The 17790-nt window shown below is 41.5% G+C and overlaps 1 protein-coding gene and 1 non-coding gene across 2 annotated transcripts in view; one reads left to right on the forward strand and one right to left on the reverse strand.

Annotated features, from left to right (window-relative positions):
* MSI2 (musashi RNA binding protein 2) overlaps positions 1–17790 on the reverse strand; it is a 468587-nt gene that overhangs the window by 19052 nt on the left and 431745 nt on the right. The window lies entirely within an intron of this gene.
* On the forward strand, positions 17419–17483 carry LOC116271113. Its single transcript, XR_004179554.1, has one exon. It is a non-coding gene; the product is annotated as a U7 small nuclear RNA (small nuclear RNA).

A 17790-nucleotide genomic window follows, 5' to 3' on the forward strand; every position in this document is an offset into this window, starting at 1 on the left:
GGGCAGGGGCAAACAGAGATAGTCACTTTGGCTTGCAATGCCACAGAGCCAGGACCACTGGGTCCTTTGATAATGGAGCCTTTGGCCCTTTCTTTCTTTTTCATTTTCTTTTTTGAGATGGAGTCTCGCTCTGTCACCCAGGCTGCAGTGGAGTAGCACCATCCGGCTGACTGCAATCTCCACCTCCCAGGTTCAAGCGATTCTCCTGCCTTAGTCTCCCAAGTAGCTGGGATTACAGGCACCTGCCACCACTCCTGGCTAATTTTTGTATTTTTAGTAGAGATGGGGTTTCACCATGTTGGCCAGGCTGGTCTCAACCTCCTGACTTCAAGTGATCCTCCCGCCTTGGCCTCCCAAAGTGCTGGGATTATAGGCGTGAGCCACCGTGCCCACCTGCCTTTGATCCTTTCCCTAGGTCTCTGCCCTGGCTGACTCGGGACAACCCTACCCCCATCCCGCCTTCTATCCCTAGTTCCAATGCACAACCTCCTTCCCAGCCTTCTGCCTCCTGGGGAGGGGAAAGGGGATGTGCAGTGGCGGTAGGCTGGGCTATACAGCTGCCCCTGTAACTCATTTTTTATGTCTCAGTGCTGGAGGAGCTGCCCTGTGGTCCCGCTAATGTCCGAATGTTTGGGCATCTCCATTTCTTCTAGTTGGCTAGGTTGGCAGGGAGTGAGGGCAGAGGTGCTAGCCTCAGGTGGTTCTCAGGCAGACTTTCCAGGCTGGCCAGCACCATCTGCTTGATCTGGCTGCTGGGAACCACTTCTGGGGCATACCCAGAAGGGAGAGTCTCTGGCCTGAATGGTACTATTCTAACAGACAGCCCTTCTTGTTCCTGACTTACTGCCCCACTTCCACATGGTGGTGTATTCAAAGAGATTTCTACAGTCAAATATTATTGAAAGGTAATTTATGTATTTATTTTTATTTTTGAGATGGAGTCTTGCGCTGTTGCCCAGGCTGGAGTACAGTGGTGCAATCTTGGCTCACTACAACCTCCACTTCCCGGATACCAGTGATTCTTGTGCCTCAGCCTCCCGAGTAGCTGGAATTACGGGTACCCACCACCATGGCCTGGCTAATTTTTTGCATTTTTAATAGAGTCAGGGTTTCACCACATTGTCCAGGCTGGTCTTGAACTCCTGACCTCAGGTGATCCACCCACCTTGGCCTCCCAAACTGCTGGAATTAGAGGCATGAGCCACTGCGCCTGGCCCTTGAAAGGCAATTAAGTATTTCCCAAAGTGATTCAAAACATTTCAATTGGTGATTCTATCAAAATTTTCTCTCACCAGAGAGCTAGTGAGAGAGAAGGAGAGAGCAAGCATGTGTTTGTTTCTTCAGACTGCTAAACCAGAACACCACAGACCGGGGGGCTTAAACAACAGACATTTATTTCTCACAGTTCTGGAGGCTGGGAAATTCAAGATCAAGGCACCAGCGGGCTCAGTGTCTGCTGAGCACCCACTTCCTGGTTCACAGACAGCACTTTCTCACTGTATTCTCACACGGCAGAAAAGGGGCAAGGCAGCTTGTTGGAATTTCTTTTATAAGGGCATTCTTCCCATTCATGAGGGCTCCACTCTCATGACCTAATTACCTCCCAAAGTCCCCACCTTCAAATACCATCAAATTGGGGGTTTAGGCTTCAGCATATGAATTCGGGAGGGTATGCAAACATTCAGTCCACAGCAAAGCATATGGGCTTCTTAGATCTCATAACAACCTAATGGGGAAGATGCCATTATTCCCGCTTCATGTGCACGTACACATGTATATTTATAACTGTGGCAGCTGCCTCCTAACACTCTACTTCCTTGTTCTAAACCCAGCTCTGGTCTCTCCTGACCACCTTACATATCTGTTCATTTCTCTTTTACCTATTAAAGGGGATTCTGTCTTGGGCTTTTGGGCCTTTTCTGGGGAGGACAATTCTCCTCTTTACTCTTCACTTCAAATCTGCTCCACTGAGGCCCAAGTTAGCAAAGACCAAAATCTCCTTGGGAGGTGTGGGAGCAGGCTTTTTTTTTTTTTTTGAGACAGAGTTTCACTCTCGTTGCCCAGGCTGGAGTGCAGTGGGTATGATCTCGGCTCACTGCAACCTCCGCCTCTCAGGTTCAAGCAATTCTCCTGCTTCAGCCTCCCAAGCAGCTGGGATTACAGGCACCTGCCACCACGCCCAGCTATTTTTGTATTTTTAGTAGAGATGGAGTTTCACCACATTGGCCAGGCTGATCTTGAACTCCTGACCTCAGGTGATTTGCCTGCCTTGCCCTCCCAAAGTGCTGGGATTACAGACATGAGCCACCACACCTGGCCCAGGCTGACTTTTTGACAGGGTCATTCATTGCTTGTGGTGAGGTCAGCACTATCCCAATTAGACCTCCTATCACACCTGGCTTCCACTGACACACGTGGTCATACCTGCACTCTCACGGAAGCATCCACTTATGCTGTTTCCTACCATTTCCATCACTTAATTCTTTGATGAGCACTTTTATGGTTCTTCAATATCAAGTTCTGATATTCATAACCATGACTCTGATTAGTGTGAGACTTCAAAGCACCTATTGAATCATTAAAGAAAAATTAAATTATGTTCAGAATAGCTGAGCTAATTCAGATTCTCTGAAAATTGGCAATACAATACATTTCTACTTTACACAAGCTAGCATATTCAGATTAAATCCACGTAAAAGCACAGCTGAGCTATACCACTTTGAATAGGCTGTGAGTCCACAGGAGCCCATAAACACACAGGCACATCTGGGAATGAAGCAAAAAGCCAGAGTCCCATCCAGCCAAATGCTGTCACTACCCCGTAAATCTCCCAGAAATTCGAACAGCCGTTAACGTTTGCCGACATTGTGAGTGATGCTTTCATAATCACTCCCATTTATCTGGGCTTGGCCATGGACGGGGTCATTTGGTTAATGCAGGATTCCATCTTCATTGCTTTGTAACTAGTTTTTAATCAGTGATGATTGCTGAGCTGGGATGCTGTGGGCTGGCCCGCCTGCTCCTTCCTCAGAGACTGCCCACTGATGTGTCCTGGCAATTAACCAGAGACCTGCGGGAGGGGTGGCGAGGGTGGCGAGGGCAGCAGGACAGCCAGGCTGGCTGATGTGGCCATGTGCCCCGTCCCCTGTTCCATGTGGGGGGGGAGGGTGGCTCCTTGGCCCTTATCCACCTTTGGAGGGTTGGCAAAGGACATCAGCAGACACAGGGATGCCCTCACAGAGGCATCCATTTGGACTATTGCTTTTGACTTGCCCAACAATTTAATCTCCCGGGGGGTAGAGAAAATGACCAGTGGATCAGCCACTCTGAAATCAATTCTGACCATCAAAGAACTGACCGGCCAACTGGAAGTGATAAGAATCTTGAGGGAAAGGGTATAATATTATACCCTTTATAACACTGCACGGAGGCTTAGCACGTGGAAGTATCTCTTAGACTTGAGGGAGGCAGAGTGCAAGACATTCAGAAAATAATATATAGTTATTCCTTCACATGACAAGATTCTGAAAGGGAGGATGGCGTAAGAAGGTGAGAAAGGTCTTACCAATGCACTTCTGATTGGGCCACTCTCAAATGACCCTAGTGAGGAAGAGGCGGAGAGTGTCCCTCACGGTTCCAGTGATGGCTGAATGAGCTTACATACACATACACATACACACACACACACACACACACACACACACTCTCTCTCTCTCTCTCTCTCTCTCTCTCTCCCTCTCAATCTCTCTCTCTTCCTGCCTCTTCCTCATTAGGGTCATTTGAGAGTGGCCCAATCAGAAGTGCATTGGTAAGACCTTTCTCACCTTCACACACACACACACACACACACACACACACACACACACACAGTTCCTTGTATCTAGTTCTAGAATCTTTTACAAGAAACTGAAGAGAACAATTGCCTCTGAGGAGAGGAACTATGCTGCTGAGGGACGGAGAGAGAAGGGAACTTTACTCCTTGTATCTTTTGAATTTTGAAACACATGACTTGACTGTATTACCCATTCAACTGAATACATAAAAAGGCAATAAGGAGTATTGATAGGAGATGGAAAGAGGGCCACAAACTCAAGAGAGCATGTAAGAGGGCAGCCTAGACTCATAAGAATAAACCCAAGATGGCGGAAGGCCCAGCAAGCAGTCATGGAAGGTGCACCCTGCACTTCACACAAAAGGCTTTTGTAGGGATATTCAGAGCAAGACAGAGATCAAAGGAAAAACAGGCCTGCTACTGGGGTCATGTTATCAGATGACACTGGAGGTGTCTTGGGAGCTGAGGGAAGGCAGAAATGAAGAGAGGGAGGTTCAGCCTCACACAGCAGAGGCAGGGATGGGCTAGGGAGTCACTGAGGAAAGGTGCTCCCTATTGGAACACCCACAGCATGTGGGTAGGGAAAGCGAGCAAGGGAGGGAGGAGGGTCCTTGACAGTGGATGGGACATGTCTGCCTTCTTTGCTGCTGTACATTGTCCTTTTTTCACACCCAACCAGGAGCAGGCAGAGCTGTCCTGCTCAGAGGGTGGGTGGAGACAGCAAGTTCCTGGTCTGTCCTCAGCCTAAGAGGCTGGTCCAGTGTCTGTCGATTTGCTGAGTGAGGAAGAGAGCCCTGAAGAAGAGCAGGATGACAGGAATGTGGGAGGGCAGAATCCTGCTGAGCGGTTGTCTGTGGGAGAGTGTGGCAATGTGTGATAACAGTGAGCAAGTGTGACAGCCTGAGTGTGGGAGGCAGTGAGGGAGGGAGTGAAGGCGTGTGGGTGGGTGTGATTCAAAGTGGGCATGAGGGAGGGGTGCAGGTGCCTGAGTGATATGGTTTGGCTGTGTCCCTACCCAAATCTCATCTTGAATTTGTAGCTCTCATGATTCCCACGTGTTGTTGGAGGGACCCAGTGGGAGATAATTGAATCATGGGGGCGGTTTCCCCCGTACTTTTCTCATGGTAGTGAATAAGTCTCAGGAGATCTGATGTTTTTATAAGGGAAACCCCTTTTGCTTAGCTCTCATTCTCCCTTGTCAGCTACCATGTAAGATGTGCCTTTCACCTTCCACCATGATTGTGAGGCCTCCCCAGCTACGTGAAACTGTGAGTCCATTAAAACTTTTTCTTTGTAAGTTACCCAGTCTTGGGTATGTCTTTATCAGCAGCGTGAAAATGGACTAATACAGCGAGTGACTGAGTGATGGGTAGGACGACTTCAAGGGGGTGGGAGTGTGAGGGAAGCAGTGGGAATGTGGGAATGGCAGGGTAAATGTGAGAGCAAGAGTGTGAGAGAGTGAGTGTCTGTGAGTGAGTGGGAGAGAGCGTGGGCGAAGACTGAGCAGGAGTGCGTGAAGCTGTGAGAACGTGGGAGTGGGAGTGGCCATGGGTGTGAGTGAGAGGGCTGAGTGGGAGTAAAGTAAGTGTGCATAGGGCCAAGTGAGTGTGTAGAGTGTGTGAGGGGTGTGAGTCTCAGAGGGTGAGTGTGAGACTGTGAGGGCACAAGGGAGTGTGGGTGTGAGTGTGGGAGTGTACAAATGAGAGGATTTGACTGTGCATGTGTGAGGACTGTGTGTGTGCATGCGTGTGTGTGTGTGTCCTGCTGGCGAAGATGAAGACAGGCTGTTGATGGGGTGGGTCTGACCAGGCACTTCCCATCTCACTCTCACCACATCCCCTAAGGACCTTCCATGGTCTAAACCCGACAAACCCTCCCTGGCTGACAGTGAAGCTGCAGAGATAGCTCTGGTCCCATGGAATATTCTCCTAAGCTCATCATGCTGCGTATTAAATTGCTAATGTATATCAAATGAGCAGAGAAGGTATGCAGTGTAAAAGAGGAGAGTCTGGGGTGTGCCAACAGTTTGGGGAAGAAGGATGGGTAGGACTGGGTAAAGGAAGAAAGGACAGCTGATCACATCACCCCTTTACTCAAATCCATATTACCCCAGTGTCCACTGACCAAATGCTGAATTCTTTATTTATTTTTAAAATTGTTTGTTTTTTAGAGATAAGGTCTTGCTCTGTGGCCCAGGCTGCAGTGCAGTGGCGCCATTGTAGCTCACCGCAGCCTTGAACTCCTGGGCTCAAGTGATCCTCTTGCCTCAGCCTCCCAAGTAGCTGGAACTACAGGCACCTGCCTGCATGCCTGGTTAATTTTTAATTTTTTTGTAGAGATAGGGGTCTTGCTATGTTGCCCAGGCAGCCTGGAACTCCTCAAGCGATCCTCCTGCCTTGGCCTCCCAAAACATTGGAATTACTAGCATGAATCACTGAGGCCATCCCTAATTCTAAAACCTTTAATATGACTTTCAAGATTTTAGGTAATCCTGGGGAGTGAATGTGACTTTTACTATCTTACATAATAAGTACTCAATAAATGTTTGATTGCTCTGGTTCCATGGTCTGTCTTAGCTGGAGAGGGTTCCTCTCAGCTCCACACTCAGCCTTCCACACTCTGCCGTGACATTGCCACTTTGCCAGCTGGATCCATGCCAGGCTCTCCCAACATGGCAGGAGGACAGAGGAAGGACATCCTTCTTCTGTCTACTTACTGCTCCAGGCAGCATGCCTCAGCAGTGGGTCTTCACCTAGTAGCGATAATAGGTTCCAGTCTCCAGCTTTTTTAGGGGGTGTTAGGAACTGAATGTTCATGTCTCCCCAAATTCCTGTGTTGAAACCCTAACCCCCAGTGTGGCTGTATTTGGAGGTGAAGCCTCCAAGGAAGAAGCTAAGGTTAATGAGGTCGTAAGGGTGGGACCCTGATCCAATAAGATTAGTGTTCCTATAAGACACCAGAGAGCTCTCTCTCTCTCATCACACACACACACAGTGAGGAGAGGCCATGTGAGGAAACAGTGGAAAAGGTGCTCATCTACAAGCCAGGAAGACAGCCCTCACCAGAAGCCAGATCAGTCAGCGCCCTGATCTTGGACTTCCATTTTCTAGAACTATGAGAAAATAACTGTGTGTTGTTTAGGCCACCCAGGGTATGGTATTTTGTTATGGCAACCACAACAGACTAACATAGGGGGTATCCTTAGAATCACCCTGGTGATGCCCCTCAGAGGTTTTTAATCAAGTCCTTATGTTAATTTATCTCTGTTCACAGAGAGCTCTGCTTCTGGTTTTCTGATAAGACCCTGACTGATCCAGAAGCTATGGGAAAGACAGGAAGAGATGGTGCCTATACTAGTCAAGGGCAGGAACCTCCAGGCTGAGGAGCTGGACTCTGTACCTGTTTTCTTTGCCTCACTGCATCGGGCTGTGCCCTGAGCCTCATCTTCAGAAAATGGAGGGAAGCAAGTCCTGGGTGACTGCAGGATCCCTGTAGCACAGCTCCCCCAAGGTCTTAATGAAGTGCCATTACACCTCTCAGCTAATATAGTTCCCAGGAAAGGGGCGGGGCAGATAGATGGCAGAGAGGGAGACTGAGTCACACTCACTAGCTAGGCCACACAGTTAGTTAGAAATAGAAGCAGGCCTGGGACTCTTCCTCCCAATACGCCACCCCCTTCCACAAAGACCCACAGGCTCCCTGCCTCCTCCCTACTTCTAATTTGAAAGGTAATCCTTCCCACATTATTAACTTGCTGTGTGACCTTTCTCATGTTACTTTTCTCTGAGCCTTGATTATCTCATTGGTTAAGTGAAGCGGGTAAACTAGATGTTCTCAAGGGGTTTTTTCAGTTATGACATGCTGTGATTTGATGATTTTTCCTCAATGAAACCAAAGGGTTCAATTTATCTCCCCAAAGATTTTCTATGTTCTATGCTCAGCTTTTGATTTGACATAATTATAGCACTTACGTTTAGTGCAAATTCACATACTCATTGCATGAGTTATTAATTATTCTTAAACATTGGCATAGTACTCGCTGAACCTGAGGATGTATACATTGGTTAGGACCAGGGATGGGTTAAGCAACTAGATGTCTGGGACAGCAGTTAACCTATCAAGCCAGGAAGTTCATGGAACTTAAGTCTGGTTAAACCAAAAAGGGGCCAGGGATTCTAAGGCCATGTTGTGTACTGATGAGCTACTTTAGTCTGCCTACTCCTACAGAGTGTTGTACAGATCTTTGATAGGTTTAGCATGAACATACTTTCAATGTATGTCTTAATTTCATTTGCACTTAGCCTTCTAAAAAAAAAGGTATTTTGCCAAAAAGTGGCAAAACTGTTAATTACCCCCTTCCCCAAAGCCTGGAAAAACATGGAACTTACAATGGGTTTTGTCCTCCATGTAACAAAAGCCTTAGCTTTCAGGAGGAGGGAAGGAAACCATCTGGGACCAGACTAAGAGGAATCTCCTTCTGCTGGGAGAGGGGCAGATCATAACACCCAGGGACAGGACTAAGGCACAGGCACACAAGGAATACCTAAGGCTAAGAGTGAAGCAGAAACACTGAGAAAAACCCTCTGGCAACTCAGCCTCCACCTTAAGAATAAGAAAATGCTAGAGGAATTTAAAGCTGGTGGGGCACTGAAGATAAACCCAAACCTAGAGCAGCAAAACCCAAATCCAAGTCAACTTCTGACTAAATCGACTCAACCACCCATATCAAGAGGCAAACTTTGTCTACAAAGGACCAGTATACATCAAATATTTTAGGTGTTGTGGACCATGTGGGCCCTGTTGCAACTACTCAACTCTGCTGCTGAAGCATGAAAGCAGCCATAGACAATATGTAAATGAACGAACACAGTTATGTTCCAATAAATCTTTATTTATAGACACTGAAATTTGAGTTTTATATAATTGTCTTAAGTTGCATAATTACTATTCTTCTTTTGATATCCATTTGACATATTTAAAAATATAAAAACCATTCTTAACTCATAGGCCATACAAAAATAGGCCACAGGTCTGATTTGGCCCAAGGACCATAGTTTGCAGATCCCTTGCCCGGCAGAAAAAGAGGCATGCATATTTAATACAGCCTTTACTGTTCTAAAGATGTTTTGCTTTCAATCAAAAGTCATGAGACACCAAACACAAGACAAACAACCCACTGTCAAGAAACAAAGCAGTCAACAAACCCAGATTCAAATATGACCCAGATGTTGAAGCCATCACATAGGAAACTTAGAGTAACTATGCTTACTGTATTGAAGGCTAGAGTGGAAAAGATGAACAACATACATGAATAGACGTAGAATTTTAGCAGAGAGAGGGAAACTACAAGAAAGAGTCAAACAGAAATGCTAGGAGAAAAAAGTGACAGAGACAAATACTTTTTTTTTTTTTTTTGAGGCGGAGTCTTGCTCTGTCGCCCAGGCTGGAATGCGGTGGTAGCGATCTGACTCACCAAGCTCCGCCTCCCGGGTTCCACGCCATTCTCACCACCTCAGCCTCCCGAGCAGCTGGGACTACAGAGCCGCCACCTGCGCCCGGCTAGTTTTGTGTTTTTTAGTAAGGCAGGGGTTTCACCGCGTTAGCCAGGATGGTCTCGATCTCCTGACCTCGTGATCCGCCCGTCTCGGCCTCCCAAAGTGCTGGGATTACAGGCTTGAGCCACCGCGCCCGGCCGACAAATACTTTTAACTAGCTGATCCGTAAACTTGATACAATTTAAGAAGGAATCAGTGAACTTGAAAATAGGTGAATAGACTTTGGGAGGCAGAGGCAGGTGGGCCAGGAGTGTGAGACCAGCCTGGCCAACATGGTGAAATCCCATCTCTACTAAAAATACAAAATTTAGCCAGGCGTGGTGCACACGCTTGCAATCCCAGCTACTTGGCAGGCTGAGGTGGGATGATCTCTTGAACCCAGGAGGTGGAGGTTGCAGTGAGCCAAGATTACGCCACTGCACTCCGGCTTGGTCAACAGTGAGACTCTGTCTCAAAAAGAAAAGAAAAAAGAAAATAGGACAGTAGAAATTGAACAAATTAAATACAAGGAGAAAAAAAGAGTTAAAAAAAGAGTACCCAAGAGGTGTGGAAGAATACCAAATGGTCCAACATTGTGTAATTGAAATCCCAGAAAGAGAAGAGAAAGAGAATGGGACAGAGGAAATATTTGAAGAAATAATGGATGAGAATGTCTCCAAAATAACGAAAGACATGAAACCACAGAAAGAAGTTCAAAGAATCTCAAGCAGAATAAACTAAACAAAGAGACAAAACAAAGAGAAAAAAAAAAAAAAACCCATGCATACATCTAGACACATCATAATCAAACTGTTGAAAAGCAAAGATAGGATAAAGAGAGATAGAGGTAAAATTAAGAAAAAAATAACAGTAGATTTAGCATCAAAATTATGTGAGCCAGAAGACAATGGAGTGACATCTTTAAAGTACTGAAAGGAAACAAAACAAAACAAAACCTGTCAAGACAAAATCCTATCCCGAGCAAAAGTATCTTCCAAAAGTGAAAGAGAAACGAATAGTTTTTCAGACAAATAAAAACCAAAAATTCATTACCAGCAGATTTGCGTTACAAAAAGTGTTAAAGGAAGTTCTTCAGGTGGAAAAAATAAGATACCCAAAGAAAACTTGGATTTACACAAAGAAATGAAGATGACTGAAAATGATTAAAAGAAAGGTACGTATGAAAGGGTGTTCCCCTTATTTTCATTCCCTCTAAAACATAATTGATTGTCTAATATGAATTACTATTGGGCCGAAGGAAGAAATAATACTAATTCTATATAAACTTTTTTAAAAATAGAAGAGAAAGAACTATTTCCCAACTCATTTTATGTGGCCATCACTACTCTGATACCAAATAAATTAAAAGAAAATAACAGTACAAATTAACATACACACAAACATCCTTAAGAAAATATTACCAAATGGAATCTAGTAATATGTAAAAAGGATAATATATCATGACCCAGAGGGCTTATATTGGGAATGCAAGGCTGGTTCAACATTTAAAACTTAGTTAATATAATCATAATATCAGCAGATTAAAGTATAAAAACAGTATGACCATTTCAATATATGCAAATAACATTTGACAAAATTAAACATCCATTTATGCTGCATACACGCTCTCAGCATCCATACATGCTCTTAGTAAACTAGGAATAGGATGGAACTCCTTAACTCAATAAAAGATATTGACAAAAACTTACAGCTAACATCATACTTAATGATAAAAGACTGTCCACTTACCTCTAAGATAGGGAATGAGTCAGGGATATTTGCTGTTGACATTCTTGTTCAATATTGTACTAGAGCTCCTAGCCAGTGAATAAGGCAAGAAAAATAAATAAAAGACAGCTTAACAAAACACAGAAATGAAACTATTTTCAGACAGTATGATTATCTACATAGAAAGTCCCAGTGAATCTACAAAAAAGTTGCCAGAATTAATGAGGGAGTTTAACAAGGCTGAAGGTCAAAATATAAAGTTCAACTGTATTTCTATACATGAGCAATGAACAATTGGAATTTAAAAAAAATTAAGTACCCTTTAGACTTGCACAGAAAAACATGAATTATGTCCAGCAAATTATGTTCAAGGTCTACATGCTGAAAACTACAAAACATTGATGACATAAAGTTAAACAGAAAAATGTCCCTTGTGTATAGATTATAAAACTCCATCTTGCTAAAATGTCAATTATCTTAAATTTGATCCATAGATTTAACACAATTACAATTAAAACCCTAGCCACATTATCTTGTAAAAATCAACAAGCTCATTCCAAAATGTATATGGAAAACAAATGAACTACAGTAGCCAAAAACAACACTGACAAAGACCAAAGTTGGTGGGTTCACTCTACCTGATCGCAATACTTAGTATAAAGATACAACCAAGACAGTGTGGTATGGCAATATAGATAGATAGATAGGTATAGATAGATAGATAGATAGATAGATAGATAGATAGATAGATAGATAGATAAGAGAGAGAGAGAGAGAGAGAGAAATAGATTAGTGGTACAGAACAGAGAATTTAGAAAGACCCATGCAAAGAGTCAACTGGTTTTTGACAAAGGTACAACAAAACTCAATTTAATAGAAAAAGGATATTCTTTTCAACAAATGGTGCTAGAACAATTGGAGTTCAATATGTGGAATAAAAGAAAAACCATAACCCATACCTCCCACCATACATAAATGTTAACTCAAAATGGACCACAGACCTAAAAGAAAAATGCAAAACTATAAAACTTGTGGAAGAGAATATAGGATAAAATTGTTGTGTCTTGAGTTAGACAAAGATTTCTTAGATATGACACTAAAAGAACAATCCATTTTAAAAGATTGATAAATTGGATTTCATAAAAATTAAGAACTTTTGCTATTTGAAAAACATTAAGAGAATAAAGAGAAAAGCCAAAGACTAGGAAAAATCTTTGGAAGCACATATTTGATAAAGAACTTGTATTCAGAATATATACTCTTAAAACTTAATATGTAAACAAGCAGTCCAATCAAAAAAATGTAGAGAGACAGGGTCTTGCTCTGTCACCTAGGTGGGAGTGCAGTCGTACAATCTTGGCATACGGCAGACTTAGCCTCCTGGGTTCAAGTTATCCTCCCACCTCAGCCTCCTGAGTAGCTGGGACTACAGGCGCACACTGCAATGACCAGCTAATTTTTGTATTTTGTTTGTAGAGATAGGGTCTCATTATGTTTCTCAGGCTGATCTTGAACTCCTGGCCTCAAGTGATCCTCCTGCCTTGGCCTCCGAAAGTGCTGAGATTACAGGCATGAGCCACCATGCCCACCCTACCCAATTTTAAATTTGGGCAAAAGATTTGAGCAAATACTTCATCAAAGAAGATAACCAAATGTTGATAACATGCAAAAAGATGCCCAACATCATAACTCATTAGAGAAATACAAATTAAAATCACCATAAGATACTACTACGAATTCATTAGAATGACTAGAAAAACAAAAATCTAACAATATCAAGTGCTAACAAGAACACAAAGTAACCGGAACTCTGAAAAATGTCTAGTGGGAATGCAAAATATTGCAGTCACTTTGGAAAACAGGTTGGCTAAAGTTAAATATATGCTCGTCATATGACCCAATGTCTTCGTCCTATTTACCCAAGAGAAATGAAAAATTATATTCACCAAAAACCTGTCCATGAATGTTTATAGTGGCTTTATATATAATTGCCAAAAGCTGGAAACAAATTGGGTATATCTATATAATGGGAAACTAACTCAGCAATAAAAATAAGTACTTGACACACAAAACATTGATGAATCTGAAAACGCATGCTGAGCAAAAGAAACCAGACACAAAGAATCCATCCTGTTTGATTCAAGTTATATGAAACTCTAGAATAGGCAAAACTAAGCTATAGTGACTAAAAGTAGGTCAGTTATTGTCTGGGATCAGGGATGCCAGTAAGGAGCTCAAGAGAATTTTTGAAGTGATGGAAAGGTTCTCTATTTTGACTATGCAGGGAGTTAAACAGGTGTATAGTATACATTTGTCAAAACTCATGGCATTGTGCACTTAAAATGGATGCACTGCATTATATGTAATTTTATACCTCAATGTATCTGATTTAAAAAATGCATTATTGTCTTTGGAAGGTAGGAAGGATTGTGGCCGTGAACCTATTGTATTTAGTGCTTACATGAAACCAGGTTCTCCCAGAGGGATATCACTGCCCCTGCAGCTTCCTGACCACAGGACTCTTTTGGCATGCTCCTAGCTACCTTTCGCTCCTTCTATCAAAATCATTGCTTACCCTTTTCTTTTTTTACTCAGTTCATATTTTATTATTTAAAAAATGGAAATACTTTGTAAATGAAAAAGTGATACATATTTTTTCTTTTAAAATCTAGAGAGAGAGAACGTACTATTAACAAGCACATGTACCCTGGAACTTAAAGTATAATAAAAAAAAAAAAAGAGAAAACCCACATATCACTGCATACAATTGATTCTCTCTTCCCAGACGTTCTTGTATTCCCTTTTTTAGACAGCTAATTTTAAAGTTAATTTTATCTCAACTGAATATACAAATTCACACTTCTTTTGAAAAATTAAAAAGGACAGGAAAAGCCAGAATTCTCTTTGACCACTTACCTCTTCCCCATTTCACCAGTCAAGATGTAATTATTATTACTGGAATGTGGATCCCAGCTCTTTTAAAAATACTTTTGTTTTAAAATTTTATTTTCATATAGTCACACTTAAAAATTTTTTTAAATTTTATCTTATAGAATTTTCAGTGAAATCTTAAAACATGTATTTTTCGGCATGTCACCTCTTCCTATTCCCCTCTCCCACTTGTCTTATTTCTCAGCCCCACATCCCAGGAGCCCATGTAAACAACCTGGAGTGTACCCTTTTCTTTGTGCCCATGTCATCATACATGTGATGTATATACACATATGTATCTTCACATATATACATATGTAGGAGTTTTAATTTGTGTATGTGTACATTTATACATACACATACATATATATGTATTTTTCAAAGATATTTTACCTTATTCAACTGTGCTTCATAAATTTCTTCAAGCCACTTGTTAGACTCTGGGGTTACCTGTTCCAATGGCAGCCTAATTTTCTATGATATGATGTATATTGATACGTTAGTCCATAATTTTCCTAGTGATGGGGAATTCAACCATTATTATAATGCATATACCTCTCTTATAAAGTTTATCCTTAAATATTTTTTTCCTATTTCCATTACTAAGTGCTTATTACTGGAGAGGAGGAGGCCTAGTGGTTTTTGTATATTTATCTTACATCCAGCCATCCTGCCAAAGTTTTCATGAATTTTAGTAGCAATTTTTCTGTATTCATTTTCTTTTACTGCAGTCTTTTGAAATTTCTAGAAATAAAATCATCTTTGTCTTTTCCTCCCAATGTTTATGTCTTTTGTTACCTTATTTTTTAGAAGGTTTAAGGTAATAATAGTGACAGCAGCACCACTACAACAAGTTCCTTATTTTAACAGAAATAGGTTTTGTGTTTCACAATTTAGAATAATTAATGTTGGTTTGGCAAATATTAACAGTCTTTTGGTAAACAGTGTTTTCTGTTTCAACTTTCCATGGTGTTATTAGAAAAAGCTGCCATATTTTTCAAATACTTTATCAGCATGTATTATTATGGCCATATGGTTTTCCTCCTTTAGTTTGCTAGTAAAACAGATGTTGACAGATTTCCTGATGTTGAAGTGTCCTTGAATTCTTGAAAGAAGTCCTGCTTGGCCATATTAAATTACACTCTTGATATACTGTAGAATTCTACTAGCTAAAATCATATTTCAAAATTTTACATCTGAGCTCCTAAGTCTGTAGATACATTTTTTGTTTTATTACTGTATTGGGTTTTGACATCAAAGCCATGTGTTTTATAAAACGGGAGAGCTTTCTTTCCATACTTCTCTATCATCTGGAATAGTTTAAATGGTACTGGAATTATTAGTTAGATAAAACTAATTTGGATCCAGTCTATTTTTCAGTATATCTTTATTTATCATTTCAGTATCTTTTATGATAATAAGTTTATCCTGGTTTTCCACTTCTTACTAGTTTTTGTAATTTATATTTGCTAGGAAATTTTCTGATTCCCCTGAATTTTTTGGTTTGTTGCCAATATTCATGCTTTTCTCTGTTATCTCCTTTCATATTCTTCATATTGTATATTTTTGCTCATTTCTCCTTTATTCAGAGGAGTTTGTCTATTTTATTACTGTTTATAAACATACAGCTTTTGGACTTATGTTTTCTATTCTATCGCTTTCAACTTCTATTTATCAATTTATTTTTCTAGTATTTTTTTTTTGGTTGCTATTTGCTACCTTATTAAGGAGAATAAGTAATATATTCCTTCACCAAAAAAAAAAAAAATTCCATCTGAAGGCATTTCAAGTTTACATTTTTCCTCTGAGTACAGCTTTGGCTATATGCTATCAAGTTTGGGTATAATGTGTGTTTTCTGTTGCTTTTTGGCAGTTTGTAATCTTCTTTAACTTTTCTCTCTGATCCAACAGAATGTTTCTTAATTTTTACACAGTTACAATATTTATAGTCACATGTTAATTATTCGTTTCTAAAATTTTTTTTGGGTGGGGGTGCTGCTGGCCAAAATTTATTTGATTTTTATGTTCCATGAATATTAACCAAAAAAAATGTGCAACCTCTATTCAAAGAGCCATCAGATCAGGTTATATAGAGCCATCACATCAGGTTTACTAGTTGCATTATTCAATTCTTCTATGTCTTTGTTTTTTGTCTATTGATTATATCTAGTTCTAAGAGAGGTATATTAATTTCTCTAGTTGTATTTTTACTTTTTATCAAGTTCCCTGCATTTCTAGTGGCTTTTGATTTAAAGTATTCAGTTCCTCTGATAATTGGGACATAGAGTTTACTGCCACTATATCTTCTTAATAGATTGTGTCTTTTGTCATTACATAATATGCTGTGGAGTATTTTTAACCTTAAATTCCACTCTGATACTGACATTTCAATTCTCGCCCTTGTTTTTTGTATTTGCCTATTTTCTCTTTGTCACCCCTTTATTGTTAGCCATTTTCATCACTTTAAGTGTGTTTCTATACCTAGCACATAACTGGGTTTTGTTTTTTCTAAACACATCTATTTTGTAATGATAGAAAATTCAACCCATTCATATTTAGATAATGGTAGATTCAATTGATCTCATTCCTTCTATCCTACTTTGTGTATTATTTATTTTACATTGTTGTTTCTTCTTTTTCCTTCTAGTTTTTGCTGATTTGTTTTCTATTTTTTTTTTTTTTTCCTCCATGAAACATTAAAACAGGAAAGTTTGTTGTTCTCTAGCTTGGTATTGTCCTGCCTTTTTTTGGTGCATTTTGTTGACTCAGGTAGGCACTTAGGTTAGAAGCCTCACTCCCACCCTCCCAGGCACACTCAACACTGATGCTGATATTTGTCACCAGGCTTGAACCCGGGGCAGCAGGATGTATTGGAGATAGGGTTCCATTCTGCCACTCTGCAGTTGTACAACCATGGGCAAATTATCCACCTTATTTGACCGTTAGAATGTAGATAGTCATGTGGCACATGTGGGACTAACCAGGGCACATGTATGATCCACTTGGCATACAGTTGGTGCTCCTGTTCCCTGCTCTGTCTCTCCTTAGGCTCCTGGGCTGGGTTTGGGCCTCCCCCTTCTTTGAGCTGAGCAATCAGGATGAGGAAGATGGCCACAATGGCCGGCCTCATGTGTCTGGCTCACTTCTCTCAGAATTCCTAAAAGGGATTTCTCACGTCAGCTCCCATTGGTCTTTCATTTCTGTGGGGCAGCAGGGATTATACTCTTCTCTCCGGCCCTTAAACAGTGTAACGAGACACTGTGGAGGGCTGTCTGTGGACACACAGGAGGTGGGCCTGGAACCCAGTGCTCCTGCCTCCAGCTCCAGATAAAGGAATGCATCTTCTACTGTCTCCTCTAGGACCCCAGTGTAGCGGGAATACCTTAACATTGTTAGTGTTTCAGCCTTTTTAAAGAATCTTGTCTAGCTGGTTTTCTGGTTTTCACTGGAAAGCCCATTTTACAAAAAAGATAAATTTGTTATATGCAGGAGACAGGAAGTTGGAGGAGGGACCCAAGAAGGCCATGTCCTGGAGACTACAGCTTTTCTGGGGGCCTTGAGGAAGCAGCTAAGGGACACTGGCAGGCATTGTCCTTCATCCACGCTTCATCCCTTGCACACCTCTTGGCCTGGTGTTTCTCTCCAGGGCTTCGAAGCTGAGGAATCCACTGATTCAGAGCATGCTGTAGCTGTCATCATCAGGTCTTGGGACTTGCCCTCAATGTACTGGGTGTCAATTCTTTTGTATCCTCTCATTTGTTTGGT

Source organism: Papio anubis, chromosome 17 (genome assembly GCF_008728515.1).
Source record: "Papio anubis isolate 15944 chromosome 17, Panubis1.0, whole genome shotgun sequence".
NCBI classification, from domain to species: Eukaryota; Metazoa; Chordata; class Mammalia; order Primates; family Cercopithecidae; genus Papio; species Papio anubis.